The 20,519-nt window shown below is 46.9% G+C and overlaps 1 protein-coding gene across 1 annotated transcript in view; it reads right to left on the minus strand.

The window, feature by feature from the left end:
• Positions 1 to 16,837: 16,837 nt before the first annotated feature.
• The window catches only part of LOC139993506 (uncharacterized), a 60,501-nt gene continuing 56,819 nt past the window's right edge, over positions 16,838 to 20,519 (minus strand). The window contains exon 4 of the transcript XR_011801397.1: positions 16,838 to 18,891. The gene's annotated coding sequence lies outside the window, so the exon portion shown is untranslated. The remainder of the gene's footprint in view (positions 18,892 to 20,519) is intronic.

A 20,519-nucleotide genomic window follows, 5' to 3' on the forward strand; every position in this document is an offset into this window, starting at 1 on the left:
CGCGCTGCGCCGTTACCAGCGGTCGCCACGAGGAGACGGAGCTGCCAGCGCAAGGCTCGGTTCCAGCAGGTTGGCTTTCCAGCCGATTATAACCTGCACCGTCACAGCTCCCATTGTGTGGGTGCCGCCTGCACTGAGGTCGCAGGTAGTCTCCTCGGTCTGCGCTCTTGCGCTTTTACTTTTGCTTTATTTCGGGTGTTTTCTTTTGATTATTTGTTATTATGTCTTTTATTTGTTATTCCTCTTTTATATGGTTCTGTGGTCTGTTTTGTTCTGTTTCCTATTTGGTTGTTTTATGGCTTCTGTTCTTTTATGGCTGCTGTTGTGGCTCGGTTGGTTCACCATTTTTCTCTTCTCGCGCTTGTTGCGCTTTCCTTGCGCTTCTTCTTGGTGGTTGGTCTGGCTGTTCCTCTGTTTGTCTTCTTGCTGGTGGTCTTCCCTGTTGGAGAGGGCCCTTCGTTCCTTGAAGTGCCGCTCTCCTCTTTTGCTCTTTTGCCAGCAGAACGCTCTTGGTGAACTTTTGGATGTGGGGGTACACATCTTTAGTGATGAACTCCCACTTTTCCTTAGGCCAGGTTAGTTCCATTTCCTGTATGGAGCTCCGCAGCCTCTGTCGTTCTTCCTCGAAGAGTCGACATACTTCAATTATGTGCTGCGGAGTTTCTTCCAAGCCGCAGTCGCACGTGTCCACTTCGCTCAACTGGAATGTCTAACTTACTTTTGAAGTCGTCGTGGCCACTGATGAACTGTGTCATATAGTGGTCTGGGTTTACCCAGCGGCTTGCTACCCTTTCCTTTGGGTTGTTAAAGTATTCGAAGGTTGTCCTTCCCTCCGACGTGGTTTGCCAGTGCACATGCCACGTCTGAATGGCCTCTTGGATGGTTGCCTTCACGCTGCTTCCTTCGATGTGGCTTCTCTTTTTCCTGTGTAGTCTTGCCCTTACCTCAATTAGGAGGTCGATGGGCATGACCCCTGCGATTATCTGTAATGCTTCTGTGGATGTCGTTTTGTAGGCCTTCGTTACCTGCAGGAGCGCCATCCTCTCCGTGCGTAGTAATTTAGTTTTCGTGTTACCTTTCAGCAGGTCGCTCCAGCCGGCCGCGGCGTACGTGGTTATCGGTTCGAACAGTCCTTTGTACAGTGTACGCATGACTGCTTGTCCGAGGCCCCATCTCGCCTTGGCCACTTTTGCGAGGCTATTGAACAGGTTCCTGGCTTTGTGTGTTATTTCCTCGATATGCTTATTTATTTTGAGGCCACTCTCGAAGTGGACTCCACGGTATTTTATAGCTTGCCGCCTTCGAATAATTTTGCCGTTAATCTCAATAATTGGAGGCCTTTCGGCATCCAATTTTCTCTTCAGCAGGAGCATTTCTGTTCTTCCTGCCGATAGTGCCAGCTTCTTCCTGGAACACCAGTTGGAGACACGCGTGACTGCTTCCTGTCCTGTCTTCTGCAGCTCTGTTCTGGCGTTTTCTGCGATCAGTTGATACTGGTGTGATTGTGATACAATGTCGTCCGCGTACGTGATCGACTCGCATTCCGATGTGTGCCTTTTTAGTTCGCCCAGCAGGTCGTCGAATATCAGATTCCAGAAACTTGAACCCAATACCTAACCCTGCGGGCATCCTTTGGTGATGGGCTTGGTGATAACCTCGTTTCTGCCTACAATCTGCACGGTTCTGTTTGTGAAGTAGCTCCGTGTTGACCTGTATAGGTTGTCGGGGCATCCTCTTCTCTTCAGTTCGTGCATAACGTTTGGTCACCATACATTATCAAAGGAGCCTGATATGTCGAGCGCGATTGCAAGGACATACTTTTGGTCGCTCATCTGTGCAGCTTTCTCCCTGAGTTGGATTATCGCATCCGTCGTCGATCTCCCAGGGCAAAAGCCGTATTGCCTGTCCGAGGTCAGCTCGTGTTGGTGGAAGAGGGTTGACATTCTAGTAGCCATCATTCTCTCCAGCAATTTGCCCACCATGGGGAGAAGGCAGATTGGCCTGTAAGACTTCGGGCTACTTCTGTCCCGTTCCAGTCCTTTTGGGATGGTGATAAGGTTTCCCACTTTCCATTTCCTTGGGAGATTCTCCAAGCAAGGCAGCTGTTCATCGTCTTCAGTATTTCCTGGTGGAGCACACCCCAGGCGCGCTGAATAACATCCACCTCGATCATGTCGGGTCCAGGGCACTTCCCTCTCGTCAGTCTTTTGACTGCTCCGTAGAGCTCTTCCATGCGGAACTCTGCAGTGTCTTCGACGTTCGGGAGGGTCACCATGTTCCGTCTGATCGTGGCTTGTTCCGGCGTGTACGAACATTCTTGGTCGTCGGGTAGAAAGGCTGCCAGTGTCACGTCGGAGACACAAAAGATCGCGAAATTAACAGATCGCCGGTGGTGTCCTCGTGCCGCGGTACGAACGAAATGATTCTTTCACGAATAAGGTGAAGGAAATAGAACTTGATACGCAAAGATTAGATTTATTGCAGAAATCCAACAGAGTGACGGTTACAACAGATAGCTTCGAAATGCTACGACAGACTGTATTTACGCTGGTTTGGGAAGGTCCCTCTACCGAGGATCTAGTCCCCTTGGAGGGGGTCTCGTTAGTCTATTGTTTCAACAGATGTGGCATTCACGGTGTTCGGTCTATTTATTTACTAAGCGGACACCAGCATCGCTTCTGCGGTTGAGCGCCAGTTGGAGGTATCTCCTTGTGGCGTTTGCAGCATGGATGCCGTTTCTTCTCTCCTAATTTTTCCCGTGACCGTCCTGTAAACGATTCCCCAGGGCTCTTTGTCACCTTCTTTGGTAACGAATTCTTGCCAGCTTTGAATCCTCGCTTTCGTCACAGCCTTCTTGTACCTCAGGAGGATCTCTCATTACCGAAGTCTCTCCTGTTCCCTCGTTGTAGGGTCCTTGGTCGCCTGGTATCTCTTTCTTGTGCGGTAGGTGCGCTGTTTTTCTCTGGTGAGTTCCGGCGTACACCATGGCACCGATCTGTTGTGCCATTTCTTCCTAAGGATGGCCGCGTTGCAGACTCTGATCAGGGCTGCTTGTAGTCGCTCTGCCATTCTTTCGACGTCATCTGCTCGCTGGAGGGTTGTTTCTCGGAGTTCCTTTTTCTCCTCCAAGAGGACTCTTTGAAACGCTTCCCAGTTAGCGGCTCTCGTATTGTACCTCCTGTCCTGCTGGTGTGGCGGGGTACTATATTTGTCGAGGTCAAGGCGCGTCTCCAGGATTCTGCGATCGCTGAAGGTTCCGTCCTCGTGAACTTTTCATTCCTCTACGAGCGGTATTAGCTCCGGGCTCGCCAGGATTATGTCAATGTTTGATCGCCCGCGGATAGTTTCAAAGGTGTAAGCCTGTCCTGGTTTGTTTAGGATGTGGAGGCCGTATTGTGCGATGACGGCTTCCTCTGTCGTCGATGCTCCTACTATTCCATAGCGGAGATTTGTCGTTTGCGTCGAAACGGATTATGGTTTTCTTTCCATTTAAACGGTTCAGTACTTCCTCTAGTTGTCGTATGCCGATCTCGATGTTCTCGGTCGGCGGGAAGTACTGGTACATAGATCTTCGTCGCTCAGTCACTTATTTGTACACATACGCAGTGTGTTGTGCACAGGCCAGCGCCGTCTCGAGCGCCGTCATGTGTCTGCTTCTAATTCCCACCGCTGCCATTGGTGGGTCCTGTTTCGAACCTCGACAGGCGATCGCTATTTCTGTGCCGAACCCGGGTACTTTGCCTTCTATGCTGTATGGTTCTTGCATCAGGAGGATTACGTTACCATCAGCACTCATCTGCGTCTTGATTTCGCGGGGAACGATTTTCGATCTCTGCATGTTGTGCTGCAGGATCCTTATTGCCCGTTGACTCCCGAGTCCGCTTTCTGTTCTCTTGAGCATCTTACTCATAGGATGTTCTGGCAACTCTTAACTCCAGAGCCTTTCTATACATTGGGCATTCCGCGTTGGAGGGCGCGTGGTCGCCCTTTTCCCCTGCCTTCTTACAATTTACGCAACTGGGATGGTTGTGCTTGTTTGGGCACTCTTTGGTGCTGTGTCAGCTTTCGGCTCAATGGGCGCAAATATCGTAGTTTACGCGGCAGTATTTTGCTACATGTCCATAGTCTTGGCATTTGTAACATCTGCTGTTCGCGACGTAATCCCTTACTTTGCACGCGTTCCAGAAGATGTATACTTTGCATTTAAGCAATTTGTCTCTTACGTGAGGGGGAAGGGGGGATACTTCCATTACCCAGTTGGTTCCTGCTTGATCTTTGCGTCCCGTCCTAAAACAGAAATTAATGGCTGCGACGTCACTCTCGGTGAGTCTTTCCTGGTTTTACCTTTTCATGCATGCCAGTATTTCCTTTTCCGAGATGTCCCTTGGGACGTCGTACATGATCATCCTGGGGTGTTTTCGTTGTGTTGTGCTGGTGTTCAGACCGGCCTCTTCTAGTTTGCCATTCTCCGTGAATGCTTTGAGGCCCTCTGGGTTCGTTGTTTCTACGACTAGTCCGTTGCCGCCTATCTTCCGGATTGCAGTGACTTGTATCCCCCTTTTGCGGGGGTTTACAAGGGTAAACACTGCGTCGCATGTCTCTTCGCTTGATTTAATTTCTCTGTCCTCTTTTTCTGGGCGAATTATCACCACGTTCCTTGGTGGTTTGATCGCTTTTTGGGCAACCCTGTTGCTGGTCATTTTAACCTTCTCCGCATACGAGGGTTGTCGTTCGTCTGCTTGCGTTCTTTTTATGACAGCTATCTCGAGCCGCTTGCTGGCCTGTAGCGACCTATTTACGGCGTTCAGTATAGCCGTATCCTTGTTTTTGTCTTCGCCGGAGCTTTGTTCCAGTCTGCCAGTCAAATAGCTGTTATGGAGTAGTAGTTCTTCGAATATGCTCCTCATATCTTTGAAGTACCACATGATCGTTGCGGTCTGGTCCTTGTTGATCTTTTTACTGGGGTCTAGGCAGAATGCCAGTACCTTCTCTATTTCGCTTGCCTGTACCTTTAATTCAGATACTGGCCGCGTTTCTGTTTCCTCCGCTGTTGCTTTGTTTTCCTCTGGGCTTTGCTTATCCGGCGTTTGTGGAGAGCGCCCCTCTGCGCTTTTATCCAGTTTTTGGGTTTTTAAGGGTCGTAGGATAACCCTTGCCTTTGCAGTAGGTGGTATTTGTCCTTGCGACGGCATCTTGGGTCCTTGCTTTTCTTGTGTGTGTGGAGGCAGATTCCAGCGGCTTGTCGGTTTGACCGCTCGGAGTCTAAGTCCGGCGGCGTATCGCTTTGCTCGCCCGGAGTCTAAGTCTGGCGGGGTATTGCTTTTCCTTACCAGACGTTAATTGCGCGTTGCTTTTGGGCGTACGCGGCTAAGTCCGGCGGCGTATCGCTTTGCTCGCCCGGAGTCTAAGTCTGGCGGGGTATTGCTTTTCCTTACCAGACGTTCATTGCGCGTTGCTTTTGGGCGTACGCGGCTAAGTCCAGCGGCGTATTGCTTTTCGCTTCCAGACAATACGAACTTATTGCTTTTGGCGCTTACGCCGCTAAATCTAGCGGCGTATTGCTTTTTATAGCGTGCCGAATAATTTAATTGGCGTAGTGGCGGCTTAAATTGGCCGTTTGCACGTACCTCTCTTTTTATCTTTTGAAATTGCCGCGCTGTGGCGCCCGCTGCAGAATGGCGGCATCCGCAAGGTTTCCTAGGTGGCCTGCGCGGTGGCGCCTCACTCGTGCGATCGGTACGTCAGCGTGTGTGCAACTGCAGTCGGTATAGCGGTAAGTGCGGCTGCGGTCGGTAAGTGAGCTCGTGCGCAATTCCATTGTGGCCCTTGTGGTGACGTTGCTGGCTCCGTCCCAAAATGGCGGGTTGTGCCCGGTTTCTCGGGTAGCCCTTGTGGCGGCGCTGCAGTCGCTCGTCTCAATATGGCGTCCCCACGCACTTAACATCAAAAATCACCACGTGCTTAACCTCAATTCTTAGCACAAGGTTCTATTTTGCACTTTTCCGACTTTCCACAACTCACTCCACAAAAGTTATCTTATACGACACTTCGGGAGCACTAAAACTTCACTTTGAGACACTTTTTAAGTCCCTAAACTTACTTTTTCCACGAAATTGCGATCAATACATACGGAGCGATCTGCACGCGTCCTGTCTGCTTGCCGCCAGGATACGGTAACCTTGGCTGGGATGTCTCGAAGAGCTCCCGCCATCTTTTCGGTCAGTCGCGACGTTTTGCTGCTAGCGTCCTGACCCGCAATCTCAAATATGAGAACACCCGTAACCGCTCTCCTCGGTCTAACCTCCGCGATGTCAAGGTCGGAGAGCTTGATCTCTCTCCTGACCACCGACATCGCGATACGTGAAACCGGAGCTGTCCCTCACGGTGAGCACCACCACGACGCACCGTGAGGGCCGGGGAAGGCCAGGCATATTTATTTTACGCGCGACCCGCCCATCAGCGTTTCACTCCTTCATTCTGTCGGTGTTCTTAACTCCAGCTCACCCCGCTGATTCTTTCCCCGTGCGGAGGGGAGCTGGAGGCCGGGCGGCCACCTCGGCGAATGTCCTCGCCTTTGGTCCCTTATAGTTATTGTTATTACAGTCCACCGTCCCGGACACCGAGATCCCCGTTTGTCGCGATGACGACGGCAACGACGACGATGTCCGTTCCACGAATCTCGCGTCCCCCGACGGTGCGTGGATCGTCGGAAGAGGTTACGCTTCTGGCCTTGTGCCCTTTCACCTTGTCCCTCCCCCCTTCTTCCTCTCGCGACGGCGACGAAATCTTCTATCTCGCCGTCCGATGACTCGACAGTTGAGGGCGAGGTGCCTCTCGCCGGCCGCAACCGTGGTAGCACGGTTATTGCGGCACTGTCCGTGGTGGGGGGATCGCATGCTTATGCGCTATCTTACGCCACCACTCCTCCAACTTACGGAGGAATAGAGCCTTGAGGCCCTGGAGAGGATCTCGAAGTCCCGGACCTCCGAGTCCTTTCGATCCATTTCCTACCGCTATTTCATCACTCCCCGCCCGATCGGAACAGCAGAGACGGCGCGACGCTGGCCGTGAGTGCGGCGGAGGTGGGGTAGGGGGTCACATAGTCACCGTTGGGGCCTAGAGGGCATTTCCTTTTGCCCCCCTCGTTGTGGTGGTCGCCACCGCTTGCTCTATCCCCTTTGTACTTCTCTCGGTCAGCCGTTCCACTATCTCCAGGAGACGACTGACCTCACTCTCCAGAGAGCGCACCCTCTCCCGTAGATACGCGCCGTCCGCGTGTTCTTGACCGTTATTTAGTCCCACGTCCTTATCGGTAGTTTCGGTTCTCACAGATTCATCCATCCGCATGTCGTCGTTGCCAACGCCACTGTCGCGGATACGGAGGCGGCAGAGGTCGGCCACTGTCGTGGCAACAGCGGAGGTGGCTACTGTACGCTGTTGGAGCTCAGCGCATGACGCTCTCACCCTCCGTGAGGCCAACCTCAACTGCCTCAGGAGTGCCCCCTTCATGTTACTGGAGACGGAGGCGATCCTTTCGATCTCCTCCATCTTCCTCATAACCTCTGCCCCGAGATCAGCGGTCGTGAAGACCGCCGTCGTCCGTGACGGCTCCGCCACCGTCTCCAGCGGTCGAAGATCGGCGGCGGAGTCAGCGGCGGCCGCGTGGCGGACCCTATACCGGTGTCGGTATCCATGTACGCCCCGCATCCCGCACCCACTCTCTTTCTCTTACCGAGAGCGGGCAACAACGCGAAGTCCGAGTCCCCCGCGGTCGCGCTACTCTGTGGCCTTCTACGTCCGGCGCCTCTGCCGACGACGGAGGCGGTGTGGTCTGTTTACCCGGCAATCTTCCTATATGTCCGCTTACCGAGCGCACTCGCAACTGTCGAAGCGCATCACGAGAAGAACCCGGGTTGTTAATGGTTGCCTTGTGTCCCTCTAGCCTTCTCCGGGTCCTCGCCGGTTGCACCTCTTCTTCACCAGACGCCTGAACGCTTCCGGGGACCTGGTGGTCCATCCCCAGACGGCCACGGTTGCTCGATGACGACGCAGCGGGGCCTGCTTTACAACCCACGGCTGCGCCGGTACTGGGGTATCCCTCCCCTGCACCGTAAACGTTATTTGTTACTTTCCTTGTCATGACCATCTTATTTTTATGTATGATTGGCTAGTCGACAACGGAAGTTCCAGTCCCGGTGCCACTCACTCTTTCACAACCCACGTCGGACCAAGTCGGCGCGGGGTGACAGGGAGCCACATAAGAAGGTGAGGTGAGTGGTCTTGACAGGTGTGGGTCCACCAACATCTCTGAAATTCGCCGCGCCTGATCGGCAAACTGGTAGGCGCTTAGGCACCGAACAGCCACCGCTTAAATATAGGAGAATATCAGATGCATCGAGATTTCCCAGGGCGTGGTCCTACACCCTGAGAACCTACACCTGCCTTGTGCTCGCCACATTGTTTTTGCCTAGAGATAATCTAACGTTAATTTCGTGTGTCGAGGCGGTATCCGTGTTCCGAGGCACAATAACAACATGAGACGTTCTCGCTTCGCCTCGTCCTATGACTCATGTGTCGCTACAGATATATCAATAGCTTGCATAGCTCATTAGAAATAGAATTCATAATGATCGTTAACTTCTTCCTTTGTCGTTTTTCTGTGATCTTTATATTAATATTGAAGGCTATGTCCCATAGTAAGTAGTCCAAATTCTTCGTATTATATCTTGAAATTAAAGACAATATTAAGCACATTTTTCGTGTGACTTGTCATAACAATGATAAACAAAACAAATCAGAGTTTCAAAAAATTGTATTTTAATTGGCGTTGTCTTTAACGTGGGGCATATCAATCCGCATCACTTTCTTCAACACGTGAGGCGAATAGACATCAGACATGATACGGACATTATTAATGAACACTCATTTTTGTAAGTGAATGTAGTATTTGAAACTGAATTTTTGTTATAAAACAAGATCTCGGTGAAGAGTTTCAACACACGAATTCATGAACTACACGCATGATATGTGGGTTTAAAAAACGCAACGACATATCTATAAACGTTTACGGATGAGAAAACAAGGGGCGTCAACAGCTTCATCTAACCGCGCGAAGATGGACAAGCATGTCAATTTGCTACTCGTTGAAAGTCAAAAGATTCAGTTGCACGATCATTTTGTCTGCCTCTGTGGAATCTTTCCAGACCGATTTCAATACAAATTAGCACTTACCGCTGTACAAAGTATACTTTCGACCGGTAAATAATATCAGGGAGATAAATGACAGTGTTCAAACTTATTGTTCTGGTTGTTCTCGTACTAGTACTACACCATGCTATCGAGTACTCAGTTCAAGTAAAATTAGCATACACAAGAATCTGTAAGATTAGGGATCTTGCCCTGTTTGGTTGTAATATAGCATATATAAGAACCTATGTATTTAATCCTCAAAGTTAGGGATCTGCAGGTTGGTTGCACGCTAGCATAGACAAGAATCTATTAAGTTCCACGCTACAAGAACTTATTTAATTGTACGATTCTACGCAAAAGTTCACATCTACTGTCCTATGCGAGATACGCAAGTATGAGAATGACAAAATGGCGCAATAGTGAAACTAATGGTAAGAGAAATTAATCGTGCCTCAGCAAAAGAAATTAACCATTTACTATATCTTCTTTTTTCCTTTTTCCTTTTTCTAGGAGATCCCGAGGCACTCCTGTTAAGCATTGAGTAGGCAACCGTGCGGTTTTAATCGGCGAGAGTCGGACACTACCCCGCCGCTTCAACAAAGAACAGCGACGGGGTAACCATGAGGATCTCCCCATGTAAAAAAATTATAGGGGGTTCGGTGTCATTTTGGTGTTATTACAAAAGTGTAAGATACATATTGGTGAAAGTTTCATAAGTTTTTGCAAACCGGCTGATTATTTGATTCATTTTAATCGTTTTAGAACAATAACATCTTAACTAAACAGGACATAGTAAGTAAGAAATAAATAGTAAGAAAATATTATTATTATTATTAAAATATTAAATAGTAAACATTGTATCTCGAGAAACCATTTATTACATATATGTCGGTTTATCATTAGGGTTAGGGGCGTGTAACGAATCTTTCTTTGGATTAGACATTGTTGTTATGCAAGAGCAAAGATATTTACTAGTACAATTATGATTATGACAGAATTTGACAAGTAACCGTGGTAATTAGATACTCGGGATGTGAATGGCAATGATCTCAGACTCAATAACGAATCCACGATCAACGAGATGACGAATGCGATTTCTTCCATAGTCTAAGTCGAACTCAATTTGCTGATCCACGATTCGGGTGTGACTCAACGTACTTGTCCACAGTACAAGTAAAACTTATCTGACTGAATCTCAGTCCAAGTGGAAGTACCCTTATATACTCCTCTCCGAACCTCCCTGTATCCCTCGGGTAAACTTTGTTTTTAAGGAGAGTTATTTAATTACTCCATACCTCTGTTAGGTCGTCCTTCCCGTGACCGTGGCTACGTTCAGAGATCCGTTATGTCACTTCGAGCCCAAGTCCACTGTCATAAATCTCGGAAACCCATACTCAGATTAAATCATAAACAACTGTTTCTCAGTATTATTATTTAAGTATAGCCATAATAAACAGTTTGCACTAAAGTATTGGGGACCTCCCCAAACATTCCAAAAGAAAGGCCCCGATGTCCTTTTATCTCCGACATATATAATATTCATATATATTTTGTTCTTAAGATTGCATCGGTTTATGTTAGATGTGGCCGAAGAACATGTATATACGATACAAGCAGACGTAAGGCGATCCCTTATGAAAAAAGAAGAAGGAAATATAAAATCTTTGTATGACACTTCGTTTTTGCGAAAATCGAGTTTGAAAATTTATTAAATATATTTGAACATAGCTAATTCCAGATTAGGTAGAAGTAAATAATCAGATTATTCTATATGTGAAAATAAGTCGAAAACGTAGAATAAAATTTATTCACAAGACGGTTTGTTTTCGAGAAACATAAATTTGCAAATCCATCACACGTGTATACGAGGACAATTCTTAATTAAGCGCGTTCAAATTCTATATTCACTTTTAATTTATTTCCGCATGCAGAATAACCTTCTTCTGACTGTCTATTCCACTCGGTAATTAGCCAAATTCAAGCACACTCGACAAATATTCGAACTCGTTTTTCTTGAAAACTAAGTCTCGCACGTGAGAATTTTATTGTGTTTCCTGCTAGATTTTTCCATAAGGAATTACCTCCGTATGATACAATTACAGTATTGTTTTCACAAACGTTAAAAGATTTACTTATTACGAAAATGTTTATTTACGTTTATTACAGGTGATGAAATTATAAGAATCTTAAAAAACGCTAATATAGTGATCACGATCCGTTATATCCGAGGTCATCGTTGATACAATCGCACGAAATCATTTAAAATACCAATATTGTCCAAGAAAGACAATATACACGGACTCCGGAATACGCGGCTTATTCTATTACTATTATTTCTTCCGTTTTAATTTTTCTAATTCACTCTGTTACACTGAAGCTTCGTCAAAGATTTCTTTCACCTTGCGCTTAACGTTCTTCATCGCTCTTAATCTGTTGTTTTATTTGTAGTTCTGTTAAGTAAGATCTGTCTCTTCGTATTTCACGCATAGCACCTTTCATTTCTTTCTTATTCTTGTGCAACAATTTTTCTCTTTCAGCTTTCTCCCTGAACACAGTCTTATGTTTACCTATTACGTTATAACGTTATGTTTCTTACCGTCATGTCTGTATAGAATATACGAAACTTAATAACATTTTTGAATTTATAAAACGGCGTGATTTGAAATTACAAATTCGATTTTTACATACACTGCTTCAATTCGCGGCTCGTATAGTCTTAATGGTTTCAGTTTCTTCTTTTCAACCATAATGTATTCTAATTTTTTGTTCTTTACTTCTTTCAAATCTTTTCGTAATTGCATAATATGTTTCTTCGTGTTTGAATCGCTCGAGTGGGCAGGGAGGGTGGTGATGGGTATGTACGTCTCGCCCAACAGCGGGTGTGCTGCGTTCGAGGAATTCCTGGACGGGTGTTACGTCGGCCGACTCTCTACCTGGACCGGGCCTCGCATCGCGAGCGAGATGGCAACCATATGTCTGCACATCCTTATTGCGTACTCTAAAGAATCTCAAGGACCGACCATAAATCTTAGAAAATTCCAACTAAAGTCTCTCAGGTCGAACAAGGATCTTTTCTACGAAAGCATTTTCTAAGATCTCTGGTTTGTGTCCGGAAAACACTTTAAAATTAGTTCTTTTTCACACGTGCGATGCTTCCCACCACCAACTTTCTATCGAGGGCGGTAAGGCCCCTCCTAGTCCACCAACAATCGTAATAGCCAATAGAAACAATGTCTATTACCCTCACTTTCCTGGCCAAAAACTATCATCAACAAATCGGATGATCCCGTGCGCTGGACACACCCTTTCCTAGCTCTCCTCTGACACAGCATCGTCACTTTCAGGGCAGTCCGTTTTCGTCGTCTGAACAGTCAACTAGTCTACCACGGTTCTACCTTTAAATCAATCCGTTTCGTAAAGTCTAACTAACTCATCGGGAGATATCGTCAAATCGGGTCATATTTTCTGTAACGCATTAACTGTACTCATCGTCAAATACTTGTGATGTTGAATATATATGTCATATTAACCTGTTAACGCAGCGTTGATTTCAATTAACCACCCCTGTTATCCTAATCGAAACAAGGGGAACGACTATTTCGCGGCGTCGATTAACCGAATCGTAGCGAGAATTTACGCCTCTCGCTGACGCGTTTTCCTCGCGACCGCGTCTCTCCGCGAACGGTCGTAACAACGGGCTTGGCAATTGCGTACGGTGGTTGCTTCTCCGCCAGATGCTCGTTCTGGGGAATTTCAGTGCTCATTCCACGGAATGGGGGAACCCTAGGACGAACGCACGCGGGTTGACGCTGCTGTCAGAGTAGGCTATGGAACTCAGGCTCCTGTTGGTGAACAGGGGCTCCACAATGTGAACCACACCCAACGCGTTCACACGAATCACAGGCTGGAAATGTGGCCGAGGAGGTCGAGTCCCTCTCGGACCACCTCTATATATTTATGAAGGTGGAGGATATTTTCAAACCTGGGACAGCGTCTGCAGGTGATGGCCACTGCCCTCCGAGCGGGGGACGTGTACACCCACCATCAAGGTGAAAGATCAAAGAGAGGGACTGAGATCAACTCCAAGCGGTCGCTATAGCGGTTACTTAGACTTGGGATGCCCCACGAGGGAATCATGCTTGGATGAGGAGGCTGAGAACCTCCGCCGTGACATGGCAGCGGTATGCGACGCATCTGTGCCGCGATCCACGCCTAGTGTAAAACGGCGTGGTGTCGTTTATTGATGGACCCTTGATGTCACAGAGCTGAGGATGGAACATGTTCAGAGTCAAAGGCGGTATCAGAGAGTACGCCGAAGACGAATTCGCAACGAGGGAGAGATCTCTCACTGCTATGAGGCATATCGCGAGATACAGTGCCCGTTGCAGAGGGAAATCAAAATTGCTAAAGCCCGGGCGTGGTTGGACCTCGTCGAAACAGTCAAGTCCGATCCGTGTGGGGGCCCATATAGAGCAGTTATGAGAAAGCTTCAACCAAGCCTCCCCCCTCGGTAACGGCGGAAATGGAGTCGGCGCAGTTGCTGGAAGTCATTGAGACGCTTTTACCCCCACAAAATGACATCGCACCAGAACAGACACGAACAACATCTTGGACAATGAAGTGGAGACAAATGGCAAGTCACGGAGTAAGAGCTGCAGGAGGAGTCCAGAAGAATGGCCTTCCGCTACGTGACGACGGATCCGGACAGACTCTCAGGCCAGGTCTGAATGGAAATAATGAGGGTTATGGCTTCCAAACTTCGGCGCCTCTATACGAGGTGTCTGAGGGAAGGAGTCTATTCCCGGGCATGGCGGATGGCTAGTCTTACTCCGTAAAGAGGGCCGCCAGATAACCTCGTCATCCACGTACCGTCGAATATGCCTACTGGATGAGGTGGGCAAGTTCTTTAAGAGAGTCATTGCCGGCTGTCTGAAGGACCACGTGTCCGGGTGGGTACCAGGTTGGCACGAAAGCCAGTGAGGTGAATAGGCCGTGATAGTTGTAGTTGTGCTGATGTGTAGAGTGAGACAGGTTCTGCTGCGGGTGTAGATGGCGTTGTTGGGGTACTGCTGAATTTTTCTTCTCATTTCTTGGGCAGTGGAAGAAAAATCGGACTCCGGTCGCCGGGACTTAAACCCGGGTCCCGAATGTTCGTAACCTAAGGCGCTAACCACTGCGCTGCCGTCGTCAGACACTAGTTAGTGCGAGTGGTTGTATTTTGCTGTCGAGTGCCGCCACACCAGTATGGATTTCAGAGGGGTTGACACTGTCCGACGCTTGCGAGCCGTTTTTGAGGCCATGGTTATCCGGGATGATGTGATGTTGGCAATATTTTTGGATGGTGTCAATGCGTTCAACACCATGCCATGGGACAGGATAATGGAGGCCCTGCAGTTCTTCGAGGTACCCTACTATCTTGTTCGTCTAACCCAGGCCTACTTTAATGATAGGTGGATCGGATACACCGGCAAGGAAGCGTATGACAAGGTGTTGCGCTATCCGCTACTTCTGGGCACAGCGATGGTGTTACGCGGATGACATTCTGGTCGTGGCTGAAGGGCGCGGATGACACGAGACATTACGTGTCGGAGAGGTCACAGTGGCCTGCGCGGTGCGGGCTATGCGCGGACTGGACTTTAGGGTCTTTCCGACAAAGTCGGAAGCCATATGGTCTTACGATAGGAACAAGAGAGGGACTTCTCTGCTTGGTCTGAGCATAAGCATGGCTGGGGAAGCCATTGAGGTGAGGTTCCGGATGAAGTATCTGGATCTCATCATCGACAGCCGATGGACGTCTGTACCGCACTTCGATCTTCTAGTCCCCAAAGTGTCGGCAGCAGTTAATGCTTTGTGCGGGCTGCTGCCGAACATTGGCAGGGCTGGTGTCGCAGGGCTTCGAATATACGAGGGTATCGCCATGTCCCGAGTGCTGTACAGGTCCCTGATATGGGCTGACGATCTGGTGACAAGTTGTCGCAGTATCCGTCCGTTGAGGAAACTACAGGAATTATAAACTACAAAGATGACATGGTTTATAAACCCTTAAACTATCAGTGTAAGCTGTTATATAGATTTTATATATATTATATAGTTATAATGATATTGGATTAATATTAATTAATAATAGATAGGACTCGAACTAATATAATGATCAAATTGAGATTTGTAAATAAATAAATAACTTGTAGTAATATATAAAGAACTAAAAGAGGAGAGAGTAGCAATACACAAATCATCAAAATATTTGCTGTGGTCTATTCACATTAAAGATTATAATTAAGCAATAGGTATCATTGATAATAATATTAAAATAAGAATTGAAACTTACTTTAACAAGGTAGAGGTTTGGAGGTGGCTAGTGTCTATATTGGTTATAATCCGGTTGTTTTTTTCGTCCAGTCGCGGGCAAACGCGATCGCGAGGAAGTGCGTCAACGGGAGTCGTAAATTCCCGTTACGATTAGAATAATCAATGCCACGAACAGGTCGATCCCCTTATTTCTGTTAGGATAATAGGGGTTGAGTTAGTATAACACTGCGATTAACAGATTATAATATATATTTTATTTCCGACAACTATTTTCACTGATTATATAAGTGTTCGGAGATACTCGTGGGTTAGGCTACGATGTCGAATTGTAATGTCTTTTACAATCAGGTTCAAAGTATTTGACTCGTATAGGTATTAGCCACTTTTCGAGTTGGTGACTAAGTTTTAACTCTTTTCGAGTTGGCGTCGGACTTTTGACTGTTTGCGAACTGATGCCAGACTTTTGACTTCTTGCGAGCTGAGATTTTATTGTTGACTGTCCGCTCTCGTGTTATTACGGAAGAAAGCTCGGTATGGGTGTGTCTTTTGTACGAAGAAAGTGGATTCGTTGTTCACACTTTTCGTTAGGAAAGTGGGGTAGCGATCCGCGATGCCCATTGGTTATAACCAATGTTAATAAAGGACGATAGGTGGAGGAAGCCTCCTACCAACGTGACTCGTGGGTGACATTGTTCATGGGAAAAACCTGCTTTCACCGTGATTTTTAAGAGCGCACAATAAACCTAAAGACTGTTCTAAGGACCATCCATAAACCGAAAACACTTACAAGATTAGAGATTCCTTCAAGTTAATACGATTAAGTTAAAACGATTGAGTTAGAAAGATTAAGTTTATGGGGAGCCTTAGGTTTATTGATTTGAATAACGGTACGTGGACCTTTGGCGGCCAGACAACGAGGGATGGCGTGCGGATTATCTTACGCGACGTAACGGGTAGATTAAATGTTTTAATGGATAATCCTGATATATTACTATAGTAGTAATAAATAATATTAATAAATCGCTATATTAGTAAATAGTAAAGCGATTTCTGTTATTAAGTGAAGGGTAAACTAGCACTAGTAAGTAATATTAATAAGTAAATCTGAACTAATTAGTCCATATGAGATATTCGGAAATATTTATGGATGGCCATATAGTTATTGTGCCCTTTCCAGTGAGTAACATAAAATAGAGACTAAAGATAAGAGGTAAATAATTAGACCAACCAAAATGGAGGAACGAATAATATTCACATGATACTGGAAGAAGAAATTGTATAACAATCTGAGGAGATTAAATTAGATATATAATATCATCTTAGAAGAACAATAGAAAGCAGAATGTATAAGGAATTAAAATTATAACAACACACGTAGAAGCGTATTAACTCATAGAATTGAATACTAGGATATCATCGAGTTATGTAAGATAAACCAAAAATGGAATAAAATGGATACAGAAGGACGGAGCAGATATAAGGTTTTGAGGAATAAACGATTGTTCAGTTAACTTCATGTAGAAGTGGACTTTTGAAATTATATCGACACAGGAAAAATTTATAGACTTTAAATATCAACGATGACTATGGAAAGGACTTTGAGTAAATGGAAATGGAATAATGATACTATGACGACGTGGGCTAGTTAACGGAAAACGAAAATAGAATGATGAATTATGTGAAACTTCAGCATTGAACATGGACTAAACTATAATTAATATTAACAAAATGGATAAGTCTAATAAGGTTAAAAAATTTACGGTGCAGTGGGTCTCGGAACCTCCAGGCCCCGTCGGTGTTGCCAGTGATACCTCCCCAGGCTCGCACCGACGGTTATCATGAAACTGGAAGAGGAACGACAGGGAAGGTCGGTTCCAGGGACCCTTGTTGGACTCCAACAAGGGATTCCAGGGACTCCAACTCTTATTGGAGCCGCAACTTTTACCGTGACCGGGTCCAGGGATTGTGCCAGCCGTGCTGCAAGCGCGGGTGTCTTGTCTCTCTCTATATCTCCGGGAATTTCCAGAATGATATACCCAATCATCGCTTTCTTCATTCTCACTCGTTCAATGTCGACTTCGGCTAGCAGGACTTTCCGTCTAGTCGTCGCCAGCAATTCAGCGTACGATATCTTCGTCCCCTCGTTCAGCGTTAAGGTCACCGTACATGACCGCGGAAGGCGAGGGAGCACTACCTTAGTGTTCGCCGGCATCGGCCCTCCTTTTGGGGACAGTTGCGAGGCTTGACCACCTTCCATTCACCACCCTCCTGCCTCTTCGAGAGCGATAATATTTCGATGGCATTACCCACAACCGTGGTTGCCTTCCTCTGCCGTATTTCTGGACTATGTCGCCAATCCTGTAGGCGTTCTTATAGGGTCCTCATTAGCGAATGCCCGAGTTCTTCAAATTTTCTCCCGAGGACAGAGAGACGCTTCTTCTTCCCCTCATCATCCTTCTTGGGGAGCCCCAGCTCTACAGTGGAGGCGTGACACCGTGCACTCTCCTGACGGACGCACCCAGTCTTTCCGGGTTGCTCTTTCCGGAGGACCTCGATCTCCTTCTCCAGTACCTCCACATGCATCTCCGCCATCCTGGTAGCTTCAGTGCCGTAGGCGGACCCCGTCCTCCTTGTCAGTTCCATTGTGCTCGCGGCAATAGTTCTTTCCGCCTCCTGTAGTCTTAATGTAGGTATTTTTCAGGTTCGATGATATTGTCGCCACCTGCATTATCTCCTCTGCCCGCCGAATTAATTCGGCTCCTATGTCCGCTGTGGAGGATGTTCTCATCTCCAAAGCCAGCTCCATACGTATATCTGGAGTTGAGGGTGTCGGTTCCCTTTTTCTTCACCTAGATGTTGCTGATGAGGACGAGACCCTATAAGCTATCGGTTCTTCGATGTCCGAACTTGCATTTCCCTGTGAGTTTTCTGCCCATGCTCCCAGATTCAGGCATGGTGTGTTACGCGGACGACACGTTGGTCTTAGCCGGGGGACACTGGTTGCACGAGACGCTGCGCCACAAAGAGCTTGTCGCCGCCTGCGCGATGCGGGCTATGCGCAGGTTGGGCCGGAACGTGTCCCCAGCCAAGTCTGAGGCCATATGGTTTTGCGACTACCGACGTAGGGGGACTCCTTCGCCCGGTCTGAGCATAAGCATGGCGGGGGAAGCTGTCGAGGTGGGATCGCGAATGAAGTATCTGGGTCTCACCATCGAGAGCCAGTGGACGTTCGGGCCACACTTCAAGCTCCTGGTTCCCAAAGTGACGACGGCGGCCAACACTTTATGTGGCCTGCTGCCGAATATCTGTGAGGTAGAAGTCGGAGTGCGCCGACTATATGAGGGAGTCGTTCGTTCTCGGGTCCTGTACGGAGCTCCGGTGTGGGCAGGGGATCTGATAACAAATCGTCACAGTCTACTCTTGCTGAGAAGGCTTCTGTTGTGAAGGATGGTTGGTTGAATTATTATTTAAATAACGAGATAATTCGAAGTTAAAACCGTCGGGTAGATTTAAAATGATTAAATAAATAAGTACAGACAATAATCGCTCGTATCAACAGATTCGCTAAGGACAGTATAAATCGCTAATTAGATCGCTGATGACTCGTTGATACTAATAGATACTGGTCGATAACTGATCGATAACTGATAGATACTCGTCGATAACTCTGATATTGATTCGCGGCTAACTGACAACTGGTCGATAACTCGTTGGTAACTAAAACTCGCGTTCGTTTATTTATACTGGTCGGGGGAGAGCCAGAAAATTTGAATTCAAGTTTACGTGACGGTTGCGTCGTATTCTACGTCGTATTCTACGGCTAGCGATTAGCGAGAAATTAGACGATTAGAGAGATTAGATTAGAGATTAGACGTCAGTTGTGAAAGCGCTGCTGAGGGGGCAACAAAAATTCCACGCAGTCCGTTCATATTTCGAAGGCGTAATACTTGTAAAGGAACGAACAGAGTGGAAGAAGGTGAGAACATCCCACCCTTGCAGATTTCCACGCCGAAGGACGGCCCTGCGCCGCCCTAGGTAGTCATAGGGGCCGACACACCGAGGAGGATTTGGATCTCTTCAGATTTGCACGACGGCCCAGGTGACAGCGTTGAGAGGGGTAGTGCCTCCCAATGCCCGATCTAACCAAGGAATGACTCCCTCAGACAGAAGAAGACGCAAGAGTGCTCCGGCAGTAATTCGAAAGAGATCCCGGGGCATCCCAGCTGAGCGTCAGGCGGTCCACCGTGGAGTTTTAGTCGGGAAAGTCCGACACTACCCCGCCACTTCCTAGAAGAGCGGAAGGGATGTCCATGAGGATTTCTCCACGTATAAAAAAAGAAAAAACTTCACGATTGACTTCGGTTGATGCAACCTCTACGCAACCATTAAAAAATTTCTGATGTTCTTATTTTTCCGACGGTTAACTGTCATATCAATGACAAAGTTTATACCAGTTCTAAAATTCAAAGAAGTTGTATCACGTGTTAATTATTAATAATATTATAATATATAACTATATAAATATAATATATTATAATATTATAACTAGTATTAATAATTTTTTATTATAATTTGTTTCTATCTTATTATTACTAAGGTACGTATTTTTATTAAATTGATCAATGAATTTGATTTTCTTCTAACTGGCAGGAATACAAAAAATACATCATACTTCTTCGCCGTGAAACATGTTTCACGATGACAGATAAGTCAGTTTTAAACTCAGATAAAGAGTCAAATAAACTGTCAGTTTTTAAAGAATGTGGTTTATATTTATATGTCGGGTTAGGGTTAACACTTGGGTTTGGGGCGTGTAAAGAATCTGCGCCAGGGTCGCTCATCGTCGGTGTACAATCGATGATATCATTTATTGTCACAAATACAAGATAAACTACCGGTCTCGATACTCGAACGATAATGACAATGATCACGGGGTCGGTATAGCGAATCCACGGCCCACGGGATAACTGATCTACTTTACTTCAAAGTCTAAGTTGAACTCGACTTACTCCTCGTGATAC

The sequence above is a fragment of the Bombus fervidus genome, chromosome 13 (genome assembly GCF_041682495.2).
Source record: "Bombus fervidus isolate BK054 chromosome 13, iyBomFerv1, whole genome shotgun sequence".
NCBI lineage: Eukaryota > Metazoa > Arthropoda > Insecta > Hymenoptera > Apidae > Bombus > Bombus fervidus.